General features: G+C 40.4%; 1 protein-coding gene across 1 annotated transcript in view; it reads right to left on the minus strand.

The window, feature by feature from the left end:
- The window catches only part of LOC143360263 (1-phosphatidylinositol 4,5-bisphosphate phosphodiesterase epsilon-1), a 128,438-nt gene that overhangs the window by 69,551 nt on the left and 41,914 nt on the right, over window positions 1-16,973 (minus strand). The window contains exon 4 of the mRNA XM_076798957.1: window positions 3,178-3,256. The gene's annotated coding sequence lies outside the window, so the exon portion shown is untranslated. The remainder of the gene's footprint in view (window positions 1-3,177; window positions 3,257-16,973) is intronic.

Consider the following 16,973-nt stretch of genomic DNA (forward strand, 5'->3'; position numbering starts at 1 on the left):
TGTAAGGGTATAGTCGAATAAGTAGGTCGAAAGTGTCCTTGAACCAAATTAGGCCGGCGATGGACCGTTCGATAGCGTACACAGAAAAAACATTTTGTGCCAAGCTTCAACCCTCCGTATTGAGCGGGAGGGTGGTTGCAGGGGAAATTCGGATTATCCGATTTCGTCCCATTTTCCGCGTTTAATCGGCCGCCGAACATCCGGGAAATCTTTTTGATTGACTGATCTTTATCGCCAAAAATGCTAGCATTCCAAGATAAAAATGGTTGAATATCAAAATTGGTTTCGAAATCGCGGCGAAAGAAAATATTAGCCGCGCGAACCCGATGGCGGTAAATCAATTTTCAGCCGTAACAAAAATTGACCAATTTGCACGGACCGTGCTCTAACAAATCGAGGCGTGGGTGTCAATGATTGACTGCCAAAACAAATGCCTCTAGGCGGACCATGTTAACTCGTCATCGCATTTTCTTGTCGGACACATATCGGGCGTGACGCGCGCAGCTTATGTAAACCCGGAGATAATGAAGTGGAAAAGGTAGCTAAATTAACTAATGGAAATAGAGTTTCTGCTTTCGTGTCCCGTCGCGTTTTCTTTGTGCCGAACCACTGGCTTTGTGTTTTATATTGTCGCAGCAGAACAGAGGCAAAGTAAAACGCATTCTCGGCGAACCGTGTGTGTGTGTGTGTGTGTGTGTGTGTCCGTGTAGTGGGGGATGAAACATTACTGATTTCAATGGTAAATTGTACCATCGTGAGACACCGGCTCGTATAATTCGAACCACAGTTGACGTGTTAACACATCGCCCCGTGGATCTTTCATCAGGAAAACGCGATGACTGTTATCCTTTTGTTCGGAATTCCTGGAACCACGCCCAAACAACTTCTCAGATCGATATCGCGTATATGTGTCGTTTCAAACTCCGCGCATTATGATGTTTTTAAACAACTTCCGGGATTTTCGGTTTTTCGAAATCGAGACCCGGCCGATTGGCAACCGTGAATTGTCAAGTGTCGATATACTTGTCTATGTACTCTTGTCGGTGCAGTCGAATTTAACTAAAAAAATGTATGTAACTATGAAAAATACGCAGTAATATAGTCGAATTTTCCTTTATAATTAAATCGACTCGAACTGTGGTTTTAGCCGTCCTAACTTAGGAAAATTGAGAACACAGTTAATGTCGAATAAGTAATTGAACATTGGAATTTTGAAGCAAAACTGGCCGCTAATTTTCGAAGTTTCTCGCTAAGTTTCTTGGGGATTTGGGACATTAAAAAATTAACAAAATGGACAAGTACTAACACACTCCTCAAATCATTTTAACATGTGCACAGTTTTAAATTATGCTTGTCCGTTTTTGTCGGAGATGCATAAAATCCGCAGTGTGCTAATTACGGGTTACATTAACGAGGGGATTCGGTGGTGTGAAAGCTGCTGTCCCTGCAGTCGATGTGCTCGCCCGTATAACAATGTTTTTCCGAGTAGTAAATTTGGTTCTAGCATGCGGTTGTTCGCCCACGGCGTATTCACGTGCCGGTATTAGACAACTTGATCTACGCTCCGTCTCTTCCTCGGTTTTTTATGGTTTCTAATTTTCCCGCGAAACGCGGATCCGTGTGAAAACGTACAGGCCGACGAAGTCACGGTTCGTTTGAATAAAACTTACCGTAATAAACCACACGCGTGTGCAGAAACATTTGTTATTAACCCGTCCGTCTTCGGGCTTTTTCTCCTGGAACTTGCAATCTTCGAGAGAAAATTGGAACAAGTTTCGTCCTCGTTTCGTGTCTCGCTAGGGTCGTTAATTTTTTCAGATTTTTCACCGTAGGAACGCATAGCTTAAAAAAGTCAATAACCGATATTATCCACCAGGAATTTTAATTTGAATTTTTGCGCAGAAGCTGCGCCGCTCGGAAAATTCCCCAGTTTCGAAGAATTGTTCGAGCCGTTTGAAAAGGGGCGTTTCTCTTTTTGTTTTGCGAGTCATTTGAAAAGACCTTGACCCCCTGTCAGACATACGAGCGCATGAAAGCGGGAGTTTAAACCCTGACGGGCTCTATGTCTAACGAACTACATGTTTTCCAATCTCTCTCTCTCTCTCTCTTTCTCTCTCTCTCTCTCTGGTTGTTCGAGTATGACGTTCGGACGGCTTAATTAATACTCCGCACAAGCTTGAAATATTATACCTATAGAAACTTGTGTATAGATTTCATCCGTTAATAGCGTGCGCGGGAGTAACAAACACCGGGAAACGTAAATAACGAATCATTTATCTTTTTTTGTGTGATTTTCGATTGAATAAAATTTTCTCCGTGGAAAATTGCGGAATGACCGCGGGCCGATCATTCGCCGGGAAAATGTTCACACAAATAAAATCAGCTCGATGGAAATATCATTATTTCAAGAGAATTTTCGATTTCACGTTTAAAATGTTTCATGAAGATTTGTACAATTATGTAAAATTATTTGAGATCAGCGAGGCGAATTAAATGACCTATAAACCGCGATGAAACGGCTGAAAATAATCGTACATCAATTTTTCACATGTCGTTGCAAAGAGGAAGCTTCGGTCTTTAAATCAGGAAAAAAATTTGTCAGAGTTTCTACAGGCGGTTAAACAAATAATATATTCGAGAAAAACCGCGTCTTAATTTTCCCGCGTGCTAGATCGCGAAAAAAATCTGACAATAAAATGATCGATGGACGATAAACCTAGAGGCTTCTAACTTCAGATTGAGTCCAAATTTATCGACGTGCGATCATTTTTTAGAAAGTTATCACGATTTAACTGCAGGCAATTTTTCGCGCATCGGGTGTGCGTAAACCTTAACGCGAAATGAGACAGATCGTTTTTAATTGAACATGCGACCGATGTTTAAATTAAGGATTAAGGGTGGCGTTTTATGCATGTCGCCCCCGTTATTCGTTTATTTCATTCCGATGGAACGGCATAATTCAAAACGTTAATTCGCGCGTCGCGTGTAACCCGGCACACGTTTCGGACAATTTAAAAAGCTTTTTCAAGAATATAACGGGAATGAATGAGCTTTTTACATTTCACCGCGTCTGAAACCGCCCCGGCAGCCCCTGCGGACGATAGGTTATGTGGAGCTTTCAAAGCTTTTGAATTTAGAGCAATTTTCCATTCACCGTTCCCGTGGAAATCTACTCACCCCTTGGGTTTAATGCAGACGACAGTGACGGTGTTTTTTCGCCATGGTTTGTCCAATTCTACCGAAAATCCCGTTCGCCCTGGAACAGAAAGAATACACTTTTATTTGCGATAAAAGCCAGCGACAAACTGTTATTACACGCAGCCTATTAGATTAAAAAATAAAATATATCATCGCAATTCAGACTGAAAATTTTCATTTCCCATAGGGCAAGGGACCCAATTATTCTTTTATATAAGGGGGCCCCTCGTTTTTAAAGCGTAAGGAATATCGAGAAAGAGATATCAAAAATTTTCGGTAATCGGTACCTCCACAGTGATCGAGTCCCTAAAGGGTTCCCTACGGGTCCCTAAGTTAGGTGTGCGGGAGTACTTTTGCGAGCAACTGTACGCGTTTCGTTTGACGCGCGGGCGAACAAACGCGCGCCTATAAAAGCCTGCGACAAATGGTTATTACACGCAGCCTATTAAATTAAAAAATAAAATATGTCATCGCAATTCAGAAAATTTTCATTTCCCATAGGGCAAGGGACCCAATCATTCTTTTACACAAGGGGACCCCTCATTTTTAAAGCGTAAGGAATATCGAGAGAGAGATATCAAAAATTTTCGGTAATCGGTACCCCCACAGTGATCGAGTCCCTAAAGGGTTCCCTAAGGGTCCCTAAGTTAGGTGTGCGGGGGTACTTTTGCGAGCAACTGTACGCGTTTCGTTTGACGCGCGGCGTTTCTTCCGCGACGGCTGCGACGCGATCCCGCCGATGCGATGGAATCATGCGCGTTACTAATTCTGACTGATTAATTGTTTCCTGGTAATGAGAGGCGTAGACGGCTCCCGGACAAATCGAACCTGAAACGGTTTCGCTCAATTAGCCCGAGCGATCCCGAGAACCGACTGCCGCGGCCCGCAGAGGGCGTCTCGGAAGAGTAGTGGTTTCCGGGCGTATTTTTACGAGAGGATCGTGAGATACGTGACCGCGGTGTATCAAAATCAGTGCGATGATTGAGCGTCGTCCGACGTCCTGCTCGCTGCGGGAAAAAACACGAATCGCCGCGTCCCTTTGAACGTGTTACGCTGAAAAAGTATCGCCCAGTCGTCAGCGCTTTTGAAAACCTCTCGTTTCGCTTTTCAAACTTTATTTAAATATCGCGAACCATAACCATCGTGAACTCTGCATTTCTACCCGTGAGATTTACCTTTGCAATTTATGGTTAATTTGGAATTATAATGCAGAAGATCAGTCTTGACACACCTGTATTTTACGGTTTACTTTTAAAGCGTTTTGAATCAGTTTTATTCGACCGCAACGGAGGATAAATAAGATTTATTTCGTAACGAACAAACTTTGCATTTATTCGAGCAGATTGCGGGAAAATACGGTAACGGACCGGGCTCCGGTTGTTTAACCAGAGCAGATTGTTGTAATTCCGTTCGAAGAAAAAGTAAAGTTACGCCTTCCACGCGGAGCCGTGCAATTAATCTCGGAAAAAGTACGGTCTTCCGAAGTTCGAACTGATCAAGACACTGGACTTTCCTTTTCCATCGGGAAAAAATGTGCAAACCAGCTCGATTCCATGATATTTTATTACGGTTCGAACAAATTAGATCCAACAAATTGGGTCCAGCGGGGAAAGATCGCTTCAATCCCTGATAATTTGATACTTAACACAATCATTCGATCGTTTCATTAGCATCAGAACGATGAAATTTAATACAATCGCAAACGTGAAACTTGTGTTATGAGTATTTCGAAATGAGAAATTTGTTTTACGAGGGGACTCGGCTAATCGCACGCCTAAACAATATTAATTTTCGAGTGGAGAAAATTTAAAAGCGATAGAACATTGGTTCGCGATCAATCTGAATCAGCCGAGCCTGCCAAAAAAGCTTCAACGCCAATATCTTTCACGAAACTTTGTTTTCGAGCTATCAACCATTAAAACTTCCGAACCTGTCTCCGGTGCACGAACCAAAATGGTGTAGGATAGTGGAGACACATAACGGATATAGATAGCGTGGGTGTTTGAGTTATGTCGGAACGAAAACAAACGTTTACCAAAAATAGTGGATTACACCTAATGGCAACAAAGTAGAAAATAAAATGTGGTTTTATGCGGTTTAGCGCGCTGATTAATGGACTGCGGATGTTTATGCAAATTTTTTAGAGTTCGCAGAGTTGGACTGGTAAAGAATCTAATTTCTCAATATCTCAAGAAATATTCACATTCAAATTTTATTTAACGCTAACTCTACCGAGCATTAAAAGTATCTGGTAAATGTCTCAACATTTCAAGAAATATTCAAATTCAAGTTTTATTTAACGCTAAAATATTTCAAGAAATATTCAAATTCAAATTTTATTTAACGACCAGTCTACCGAGCATTGAAAGTATCTGGTAAGTGTCTCAACATTTCAAGAAATATTCAAATCCAAATTTTATTTAACGCCAAGTCTACCGATCATTAAAAGTACCTGGTAAATGTTACCTTATATATTACATTACCTTCAGAAATTAATATTGCGTAAGAGTCCACAGTGTAATTATTATAATATACGTATAATGGTCTGAAACACTGCGGTCCACACGGTCGGCTATAAAAACGGTCTCGCCCTTTTCGAGAGTCATTAAAGATTACGATGATTGAAACGGCTCTTCTCAATCGAGACGCAGACGTTGCTTTTACGAGGTCAAGTTCTCTAATAAACGTCCATATCAAACAACTTCCCCACGATGGAAATTAAAGACGATACACTTCTGCCCGTGAAAGGGAAAGCTAGAAACTTCGCCGATCATCGAGTGAAATGAAATTATTAATTCACCACTGCCATGTTCCGAGAATAATCCGTCCGTATCGTACAGACAGAAATGATTTGCAAAATCTAGCAATAACATGAACACATTAGCAGGAAATAAAAGCGACACAATTCGGGGCAGAAAAGAATTAGAAATGGCACAGTCAAAATTCAAGCCTCGTTATCGTAAAAGGGAAAAATAAAAGAAGCTGTCACAAACGGAGAATAAATACAAAGACAAACGTACAGAAATTATTTGCCAAATCAAGAAGCACCTAGCAACAATATGGACACATTAGCAGAAAATAAAAGCGACACAATTCGAGGCACAAAATAATTCGAAATGGCACATAAAAGGAGAATAGGTGCAAAGTTATTTTCCAAAGCAACAGGGATCGTAAAAATTGTTATTCGTGGTTACTCGAAAAATTCTGAAATGACCTGCGCGTGAGACAGTGACACAATTCCGTGAGAGAAAAGCTTCGAAAATAGCAGAGTTAAAGCAGGCTAGATTCGTGATGGTAAAAGAAAAGAAAATAAGAGAAAAGGCGTAAATACGAACGGAAGCGGCCCTTTGGCAGGGCAAAAATTCTCTGACAGCTTATACGAGATTACCTCGAAATCGTAGGGGTCGAGGTGCTATGATATTTCTGTCGAAGACGACAGTCTCGCCGGGATGGAACCAGAGGCTAGGCTATCTAAAAAGTGAACGGAGCCGGGTCAGACGAAAAGTTACAGTGGGATAAGAAGAAGTAGCCCGTTCGGGACTGAGAAGTTGCAGCTCGATTTCGTCCGAAACTCGCCGCGCGTTTTACATCGCTATAAATATCAGCTGGAAACTGGAGCGCTTTTAAAAAATTCTCATCTCGCGTAAGCAGCTTGTCCCGTTCTTTAGGGATATCGAGCAAGATTACCCGTGTACTCTTTATTCGAAAATGTCTTAACTTCCCGTTCGAGTTTTAATACCGGTTAGAGTGAAACTTCAACCCGGGAAATTTATTAATCATTCTCCTACGGGGCCGATGGACAACGCCGCGAACGATGGGAGAACAATGTCAACGACATTAACCAGTAATCCACGTCGAATTGATAGATCGAGCTCGATACGTCCGTGTCTATCATTTGATGCTATAATTAACACTTTGACTGCCACACTAGAAGCCTCAAATACTCCATAAAATCAAAGTAAGTCATTTAATGGAAGAAAAATTGAAAAAAGTTAAATGTACGATATTGAGTAGTCCTCCAATTTTCTTGCATTTTACAGATTCTAATCAAATTTGGTACAATGAATATATTAACGTAAAGATTCGTGGCAGTTACATGGCAGTTAACGTGTTAAAAGAGTGCGAAAGCGCAGGTATAATTTATGAATTCTCGTTCGTTGTTAGGTGGATGCTTTGAAATTTTTTGATCAATCAGTATCGATTTTTTAAAGGGAATAAAATTCTGTAAGACCGGCCTGGTGGGTTCTAAAAATCGAGAAAAAATGTTTTCTGGACCGGGCTAATCAGGAAGGCAGTATGCGCCCGAGAGGAGGTCAAAGTTGACGAAAGTGACGGACGGAGGGGGAGAAGAGAAATGAAAAATTGCAACAGGCATCGCGATGTAGCCCCGGGGGTTCGCCGGTCCGGATGCATGGCGGGTTAGCGACGGGTTCGAGTATTATTTTCCTATGCAAACAGTAACGTACGTGACCACGATGTTAACTATCCCATTTTCTTCTCGGCGGTATCGGCGCTCGGCTGCGACGGGCTATTAATCAATTTGGTGCCGGTAATACGATTCCGCCACCAGCCGAGATAGATAGATAGATAGATAGAGAGAGAGAGAGAGAGAGAGAGAGAGAGAGAGAGAGAGAGAGAGAACGTGGATGCACATTCGGTCACAGCGCTGGCGATCCGCCAGCCGGTGACTTCCTACGGATTCAATCCTATAGGTTCACTTCTTGTATCTGTCGGCGCGCTTTCTTCCTCTGTGCCATCTATCCAAAGCGCCGCACAGTGGGCAATTTGGACGAAATCGGATTCAAAATCAAGGAACTTTCGATAGGAATGGAGGTAGAGCGATGAAATTCTTTTTAAATGAAAGCTGCAATTTTGTAGAATATGGGAAAAATAAGGGAGATTATTACCATCGAATCATTTCAACGAAAAAATGATTTCATTAGTTTTTGTCACAAAAATCTATCTTTTGCAAAATCCTGAGGTCGTAGAGAAATTTTGAGAAAATGATGTATAGCATGTTGAACAAAAATTTTTTCGGCGCGTGGTATTGGGAAAACTAAGATTTTCTTAAATTTGTGCGCGTTTAACGAATTTTCTCGAGGTTAAAAAACGTTCGTACCACAATCTCTCTATTTTTCCCATATTCTACAAAGTTGCAGCTTTCCTATCGAAAGTTCCTTGATTTTTCCTCTGATTTTCCTCTTTTTATCTATGATAATTGTTTCCTTTTTACAATTTTTAGAGGATAGCCCGTCGAGAATATAAGAAATTCTCTTGTAATTTAGTAGCTTTTGCCGCGAAGGCGTTTTCATGATTGCGGTGCCTAACTGTTGAATAGATTGGATTTTTTGTAGCGTGAAATTAGTTTGGTACGAAGTAACGTGTGAAATAAGATCATCGACGAATTCTTTGATGGTCTGCCGGCCACCCTCTGGTGTCTAGTCAAAGGGGTAAACAGGTGGCCATAGTGGAACGTTAAATGACGCGCTATCTACTGGACAACGACGTGCCTAAGTGGCAAAGGCCACCGCAGAGCGGACAGGAAGACAGAGAACGTCAAAGTATAGTACTACTCGCTAAAAGTCTTTGCTCGAACCGCGTAAGCACCTGTTATGAAACTCATTTGAGTATTACATATTTCAATGGAGACACTAAATGTAATGGTGAAGGGAAAAGTGCTATAAAAATGTGCTTACATATTTACTTTTTCTACTTTGTTGATTTAAACTTCGAGTGATAAATTTCTGATCGTTTTCGTTGAATACTTTCTGTCGCAAGTAGTATGCCTTTCAGAGACATAACAATGTTAGCGTTCGATTTACGTGACGCTGTAAATATTACAGAATTTAACATCATTCAAAGCATCCACGTACGGCGAAGTTGAGTAAATTTGCTTTCTCTTTGATCCTAAAACAATATCGAGCTCACGACACTCGATGTTTAACCAGCGTCTGCACTTTTGTGATGATGGTTTAGGATCAATATCTTCCCAACACCCTACGTCTCCATATGTTTGCCATTAAAAATGTTATCTTAGTAACCTTTTAGTTTTTTTTGTGCTTTTTCTTGTGCACTGGGTTCAGCACAAAAGAAATTGAAAAATTGATCTAAGTGCAGATAAATTAAAAATATAAAGGGGTATAAAAGTTGATAGAAAATTGGATAACTTGCTAAGGAGAGAAAACGCTGCAATCCATTGTTCCAACTTTTAATTAGAATAAACTATTTTTTAAAACTTGCAAGCAGTTCCTACGTTTCCCAGAAAGCTAAATATATTTTAGACTCGGTCCAGTTGTGCTAAAATAACAAAAACAAAATTTCGTATTTCATGCGTTGAATTGTTAAGCATTATTCGTTCGCTGGATTTATCATTTCCCCAGCACAGAAAATTTCGCGTGTCTTCTTCCGAATATTTTCGAAAATATTCAGTTCATTTTCGGTATTTGTCGAGTACGAGAGCAAGTACTGCTTTTTCCTCGACTGGTTGGTGCTTTTCGAAAATAAGTCACTTTGATCCTTTTGCTGGGAGCATGCATTCAAAAGTCTTCGGTGGTCCCAGTGTCAAAAAACTCGTCGACATATTCTCCAACGACTTCTCCATTTTCGAACTTTCTTCGCCATACTTTGCCCGCCACCTGAGCACACCATTTTTCAAATGTAAAATTTCCAGGTCACAGAAGCATACTTTTTTCTACGACCGTTGAACATAACGTAATTGAAGTACGCTTCATATTTGCCCGCGCTCGTTCGACCGTATTTTTCATGTAAAAAAATGAAGGAAGGACATCGGATTCACGAAAATTCCTTTTCAAGCAAAGTCGGACAAAAACACCATTTCATCTGATAACATTCTTAATATTTAAAAAATTTCTGAAGAGAATTGTTTAACCAGACTATAGTTTAAATTCCTCGCCGGTAAAAATTTTAAATTTCAAGCTAAAAACACTAATTTTGGAGTTTTGAGAATAACAGAAAATTATTCGCATTAGTGTAAAATCCACAGTACATTCTCAATAAATATTTCCGGATTATAATGTTACTGGCATGTGATTCGTGGCACAACGAAAGCTCGAAATCGAGTGGCATTGTTAACCAGGAGAAGAACGAGAAGACTAATTAGTCAGCTGTTCGAAAATGTATCGAATTATTTATGAATTGCATTTGCAGTGTGCGTCGTTTAGCGTGCTTCGATGGAACGCGGGCAAAACGCGCGTTCAGTTTGACGTTCCCTTAATTTTGCAAGAATATTAAAGCAATCGCCGATAATGTTCCTAAAAGCCTGTAGTCGAGTGCCGCTTTATATGCGGCAACTTCGTAATAATTGAAGGTAAATTCAGGTCACTGTGTTGTAATTAATAAGCTGTCTCCCGTGTGCCAAACTGATGCGATGCCAAGCAACGGAAATCGTTTCTCCGCGACGCGCGGCGGGACGCGTCGCGACGCGGGTGAATTTCTCTGTAGGTAAATGCGCTCCGGTGTATTTATCAAGTTTCCCACTTTTCATGCGCTTAAGAAACACGTGTAGCATGAACGCGACGCTCGCTCTGCAATATTGTCGCGTATACGACGCCAATTACTCCGTTTCCACCTACAAATGGAAATAAATTGTGCAGTCTTAGCCCTCAACTCGAAACGCCCTTCCTCCCTTTCAACCTTTCAGTTTGTTCACCGTTGTTCGCACCATCAAAAAATATTGTTCGCCCTCCCCGACCTCTGGAGAAATTTTATCAAAATATTTCGGCGAAAAAATTCACATCTGTACTTCGACCCTTGGCACTCGAATGGTGACTGTAAGGCACCACTAAAAATTGCTGTATTCAAATTTCTAAATTATTCAATTTGTTTGTATTTGATAAATTACTAAACATTTCAGTATTGTAGGGCTAAATTGCACCATTTTCTAGGTTTCGTTTTGGGGTTAAAATAGCTTCGAGTGCAAGGGGTTAATATTATAACATTACTTTATAAATTTTTGTACAGGAGAACCGGCTGTCATAAATAATTTTTCCCATTATAGGTTCCGCTAATTTCAATTTTTACAACATATGGAAATTTATAACAGAGATCCACAATTACTAGTAATCTTGTACTACTGCCAATCGCCTAGTTCTGAATTTTCAAAAATTTACACCGAGAAGTGCAATTATTAACAATCTCGTATGGAAAAATTTCGCACAATTTTTGAGTGTGTATGAAAAATCTATACATGTCCAGAAAAATTAGATATTTCGGATTTGTTACAATTTCGCCAGGATAGGTGCCATTTTCGCTCGTCACAGTGTTTTCGCATGTTTGCTGATACCGGATGATGCATTGCGTACGAGAGGACGGCCAGATGGTTCGGTTCTTCGGATGGATGCAAGTTTCGCCGGTGTAACGTCAACAGGATATTGTTAATGGCGAAACGTATTCGTGTCACTCGGGTCAGGCGAACGTGCAAACCTCTGTCGAGGATTCTTATTTTTACCACCCCCTGGCGTTTCCCTTCAATTTTTTTCTTGAAAAGAGTCGAGCCAGAGACAGAGATATTTTTCAAGAGAGATGACGGCTGATCACGTGTAACCGATATCTTTATTGATTTTCCATGACGTGCATGTTAACGCGAAAACAAGACGACTGTTCCCGTCGCCGTTTATTTCGGATGTTACCATCCAATCTGCTCCCGCACTTTGACAGCACCATTTTTCTCGGCTTCGAGTGCAAACCGATTTCGAGATCACTGAATTAACATTTTTTTTTTTCGTGGCAGACGTAGCCAAATTCCTTTTTATGCAGATTTTTATTTAATTCGATATAACTATTTTTTAAATTATTTTGTCACGCATTAAATAATTAGCATGAATTTGAGTGGGGCCTTGTCGGTCCTAACACTGAAGGGCTGGTATAAATATTCAATAAACAGTTTAGTGTTCTCAAAACGAATCCTATTGTAGACGTATAATGTGCAAACCATGTGAAATTCATTTATCTTTGGTGTATCTATGGTCTCTGTTATTAAATATTATAATAGCTTCACTATATAAATATCAATGATTTTATTTAATCAAATCTGAATTCACAAAGTATACCTATGATGTAAATTTTGGAAATTCGTGGAAGTGATGAGAAGTTAGGTTTGTTGGAAGAGACAAAATTGCGAGCATGTTTTGCAGAGATCTCAATTAATTTGCGAATCGAAACGGAGGAGAATCGTGAGAGGCTAATTCATTAATTCGAACTGCTAATTTGTCTAGCGTTATTCTATGCGTTAATTAAGGCCCCTGACCACTTTGATGTCGGCTTTAATTAATAAACCAATCCGATATGCAGGAACTTGCATATCTAGGACGCATTACTTGAACTGCAACGTGAGCTAGTACAGAACATACTAGTTGCTTAGGCAAACATGAAACGCTGTGCCCTAAGTAAATAATGAATATTAACGACGATTGTGGGAAAAAAGAAGTGGGAATCGTGCGGGACACGTTAATGTGCACTTTGTGCAGATGTTGTTTCGTAAAACAGAAAATTATGATTAATTAGACTGCAAATTTTTGGTGCGAACTTTATGTGTATATCAAGTTTTGAATAACATAATCAATTTGTTAAAAATCATCAAATTCTCAAAAGGAAGCAGCATAATATTCAATAGAACAATGTGCCCACGCTTTTATTTGTCCAGTACAATGAATAATTAAAACTAGAGCTATCACTGTGTCAAACTGATTAATTTTCGTTTCCCTGTTCCATAATTATTGAAATCACAAAAGCCGCTCCCACAGGGAATTATGAAATAATTCGATTTACACTCGCTCGCACTATAATAAATGTCTATCGAAAATTGATAAACGCGCTCGCGTAATTTTAATAATGAAAAACAAGTCACTTTGACCGCACGATGCTTCCGATGTTAACGTTTAATTAACACGTATTTACGTTGGCCATGCGACGACCACGATCTCGTATTTTAAATAAAGAAAGCTAAATTAATTTCATACGCGTTGTTATTTAATATTACACCGCACAACGTGATATTCAGGAAATCTATTCCCCCTTTCTTTGGTAAATTTTGCACAGAATTCGTGGAGGGAATATTTAATAAAATATTGTAACTATGGTGAAACGATTGTTTCAATAAATTTCACCCTTAATGAAGCGTGATTTCCCAAAAATAATTTCTACCTATTAAATATAACTAACCTTTAATGCGGCATAGTTTTAAAAATTTTAAATAATATAAAATATGTAATTTCGATTTAACACATAATTTAACATTAGGATTTAACAAATCCGTCGATTGTAATCACCAGACTGTGAACCTACCTTACATTTTCTATAACTCGTTCCGCACTCCTCAATTTTCATTACAGATTCCCAAGTAGTAATCTTATTCTCGCGCAGTTAAAAACCGCACTCGCGTTACTAATCAACACACAGTGTCCGTCTAAATACGTTCATTACCACTCGAAAACCGCAGCAAATTTTCGTCCACAGTTGGCAAACGACCGAGTTCAGTTTTCCTTCATTCGCCCCGCGGATTTTGAACAAACTAATTCCGCACAGGCCCTGCGTGAGCCTGACTCTTTATCGATTACGCCAGTCCATATCTGGCCTAACTTCTTTCATCCCCGTACGTGTGTTTCGCTTTCCTGTCGCAGGTTTCTCCAGGAAACCGTGCTGACTTTCATTCGACACGAGTTCCATTTGTGTCTCCGTCGATAGTGCTCACTTAAACGTCGACAAAAAGGTCCATTTCTATTTTTCTTTTTTCCATGACGTACTTGACCAAAAAATTTGAAAAAATTCATAGACTGATAACTACGCACTAATACTGGTTCGGTGAGATTTTTCTGATTAAAACGAGCCCAAACACGACGTAGATCGGTCTACTTTTACAGATTTCGAGCCGTTACCCCCACCACCGCGCTCGTGCGAGTCGGAGGGCGTAGTGGGGGTAGGCTTTATAAAACTAGTCCGATTTACGTCGTGTTTGGACTCGTTTTAATCGGAAAAATCTGAACAATTCACTGGTACCACAGTTGAAAAGATAAAATCAAGATGACTGTATTGAAAATTTTCTTTATTGCACAATTACCTTCTACTGGACCTTTCCGTTAGTATTTTTATTCTTTTTCTTTGCCTCGCACAGAATTGTATGAGAAGAGAGGGGATAAATCGTGGCAATGTAAGTGTGACAGATTTGGCAAATTTCAGTAAGTACTATCGTACTTTAAGAAATGTTTTCGACGGCTTTCGAGAAGCCGCGCCGCGAAAATACCGGGCGGCTTTCACGTTTGATTCATTGTTGCATTTCACGCGCTGCATGAGCTGTAACGTTGCAATTTTGCGGTTCGTTCCCTTGTTACTCCCACCGCCGCGTAATCTCATGGTACACGTGTTCCCGCTATCGATTTCCGCAGCATTAACCTCTCTCTGCCTGTTTTTAAAGCACTGTCAACTACATCTCTTTAGCCGCTACAAACAGCGCAAAGCGTGGAAACTGACTCGCTGAAATCCGGCGTCATTTCCTTATTTCATGGTGAATTTTCTGGACTGTTCCGCAACCCCCCGGGGCCCTTTTCCTGAAGAGGTTATGCGCAATTGTGTCATGCATCTTCTTCGCGAATTGCTGGCCGAACGAAATGCAACGGATTGTTAGCGTCTCCGAAATTCGCGAAAAACTCACTCGGACAGTGTCAGAATAATTTTCTACGAAGCATTCTCACCTCTGACAAAAAGTTACAATATACGTGTGCAGCTAAAATTTGCATTTTTCAATTCGCGTGACAATCGATTCCTTCAGAAAGCAGGAATTAACAAATTTTCAACGTTCGAACTATTTTTATTCGTGTGCGAATATTTCTTTTTTGGTTCAGATACAAATTGACAGAGGTATTTCTAGCGCCGCAAACGTTGTTTTTGAAAACCGTCCTCGCTCGAGCCGCTACACCTCTAAAAGTTCTCGTAATTTTTCAGCGGACATTTCACAAAATTGCTGTTAAAACCACACGCACATACTCGCGACGATAACCGAACTGCAGGTTTTTCGCGAATTAAAATTCGTTGAACGACACTCGTCTTCAATAATTCATAAATCGCTCTACATGAAATCGTGACACATAAATCTTCAATAGTTTAAAGTATCTGCAAGCATGTGGGACACTATTTTCTCAACGAACCGGCAGCTCAACAGCGAAACATTCTTCGGGCTTTTCTTTTCCGAAAACGGGCGAGGGATATTGGAGAACTAGGGTAAACATTATTAAAACAGCACGAGCTTCCAATTTCCCCAAAAATCGATTCCGAACTTCGTGACTCTCAACTCGCCTGGCCGAAGAGTTCGTACAAAATCCGAAACAGTTACGTCCAGCTCGCGAGAAACAAAGAAACAACAAAACAACAACGGGACAAATAAACAACGGGGGCTCTAAAATTCTTTTCTGCAAACTCGCAAACGGATTCGCCGCGCCCATTTTGTTTGGTAATTGAGTTTAAGAAGGGTGTACACAGGCCGGGGGTTGCGTTTTCACATTTTCCAGCTTGCGTTACCCTCTTCCGGTCGCTAAACCGCATTATTCCCGCGGAAAGTGTGCGCCCTTCGCAATCAGTATCAAAAAGATCGGGGGTAAGCTGTATCGACAGTCTCTCCTTTTCCTTGCGTGACATTTTCTTCGGCGGCGCGTAAACTGCGCGAGCGAAAATTTGAAATGCATGGCCCCGGGCGACAACCACATTGCACGCTTCGTTAAAAAACGCGAGTGGCGAAAATTAGCCGCGAACGTTGGCCCTCGAATTCTACTCGCGCGATTATGAATAATCAACTGAACAATTTCTTGCCCGCGGAAAATTACGCGAACTCACGTATCGAGTAGTCAGAATGACCGTAAATAATATGTGTAGTACAATATGTGCAATTGAGATTTAATAAAGTTCCATTTTCTGGATGAATACGTATTTCATCGTTAGTATTTTCATAGGAGAAAACAGTGTAATAATAGTATACGTTCGGTATACAATTCAGTAATTCAGCACAGCAAGAGAAGCATAGCAAATTTAGTAAACAGCACAGCCAGAGAAACACAAATGAGCGTCGAGTATAATTAGAAATAGATAACAAGTTTATGTAAGTGTACAGATTAACGAATAACACATAGAGAGGTGGAGATGCACAAGCGACTGCTATTGACATTGACACGTTCACTGCAGTGTCATCCACACATGGATGACGTAATTATTTGTCTATTATAGACTTGCAGATATGTTTAGTTCTATTTTAGTCCGGAATATAAAAATGGTCATTCAACTGCTTGGTTTTTGAGCATTCAATTTTTTCAATAACAGGGAATAAAAGATGAACGTTCAGAGCGATCTTGTAGTGTTTATAGAACAATATTTCAAAGACAGTAAAAATAAATATGTACCCACACGATGGCCCACGCAAGGGACGAGCGCGAAGCTCAGGAACCAAAAAGTAAAATAATAAAAATAAAAAAGAAAACTGCACCGTCGTCGCGGAAAATATCGGATAGCGTTCATTAACGACGAACGTATTCACATCGTTGTTAATCTAAGCGTTATCCGCTCGGTTACACCGAGCATCCGCGTTCCCTTCTTAAATTATAGCTCGGCCGGCCGGTTCCGTTTGCTCGGCTGAAATTCTCTGATTTATCGCTGCCTATTTCGTCATCCCCTCTCCCCCGATCAGTCTGAATTTACAAGTGATCTATAACTCTTTTTAATTACTTACGAAGCGCCGAGAGTAACATTCCCGGGTCCCGTTTCCAACGAGTTTTACG

The sequence above is a fragment of the Halictus rubicundus genome, chromosome 13 (genome assembly GCF_050948215.1).
Source record: "Halictus rubicundus isolate RS-2024b chromosome 13, iyHalRubi1_principal, whole genome shotgun sequence".
NCBI lineage: Eukaryota > Metazoa > Arthropoda > Insecta > Hymenoptera > Halictidae > Halictus > Halictus rubicundus.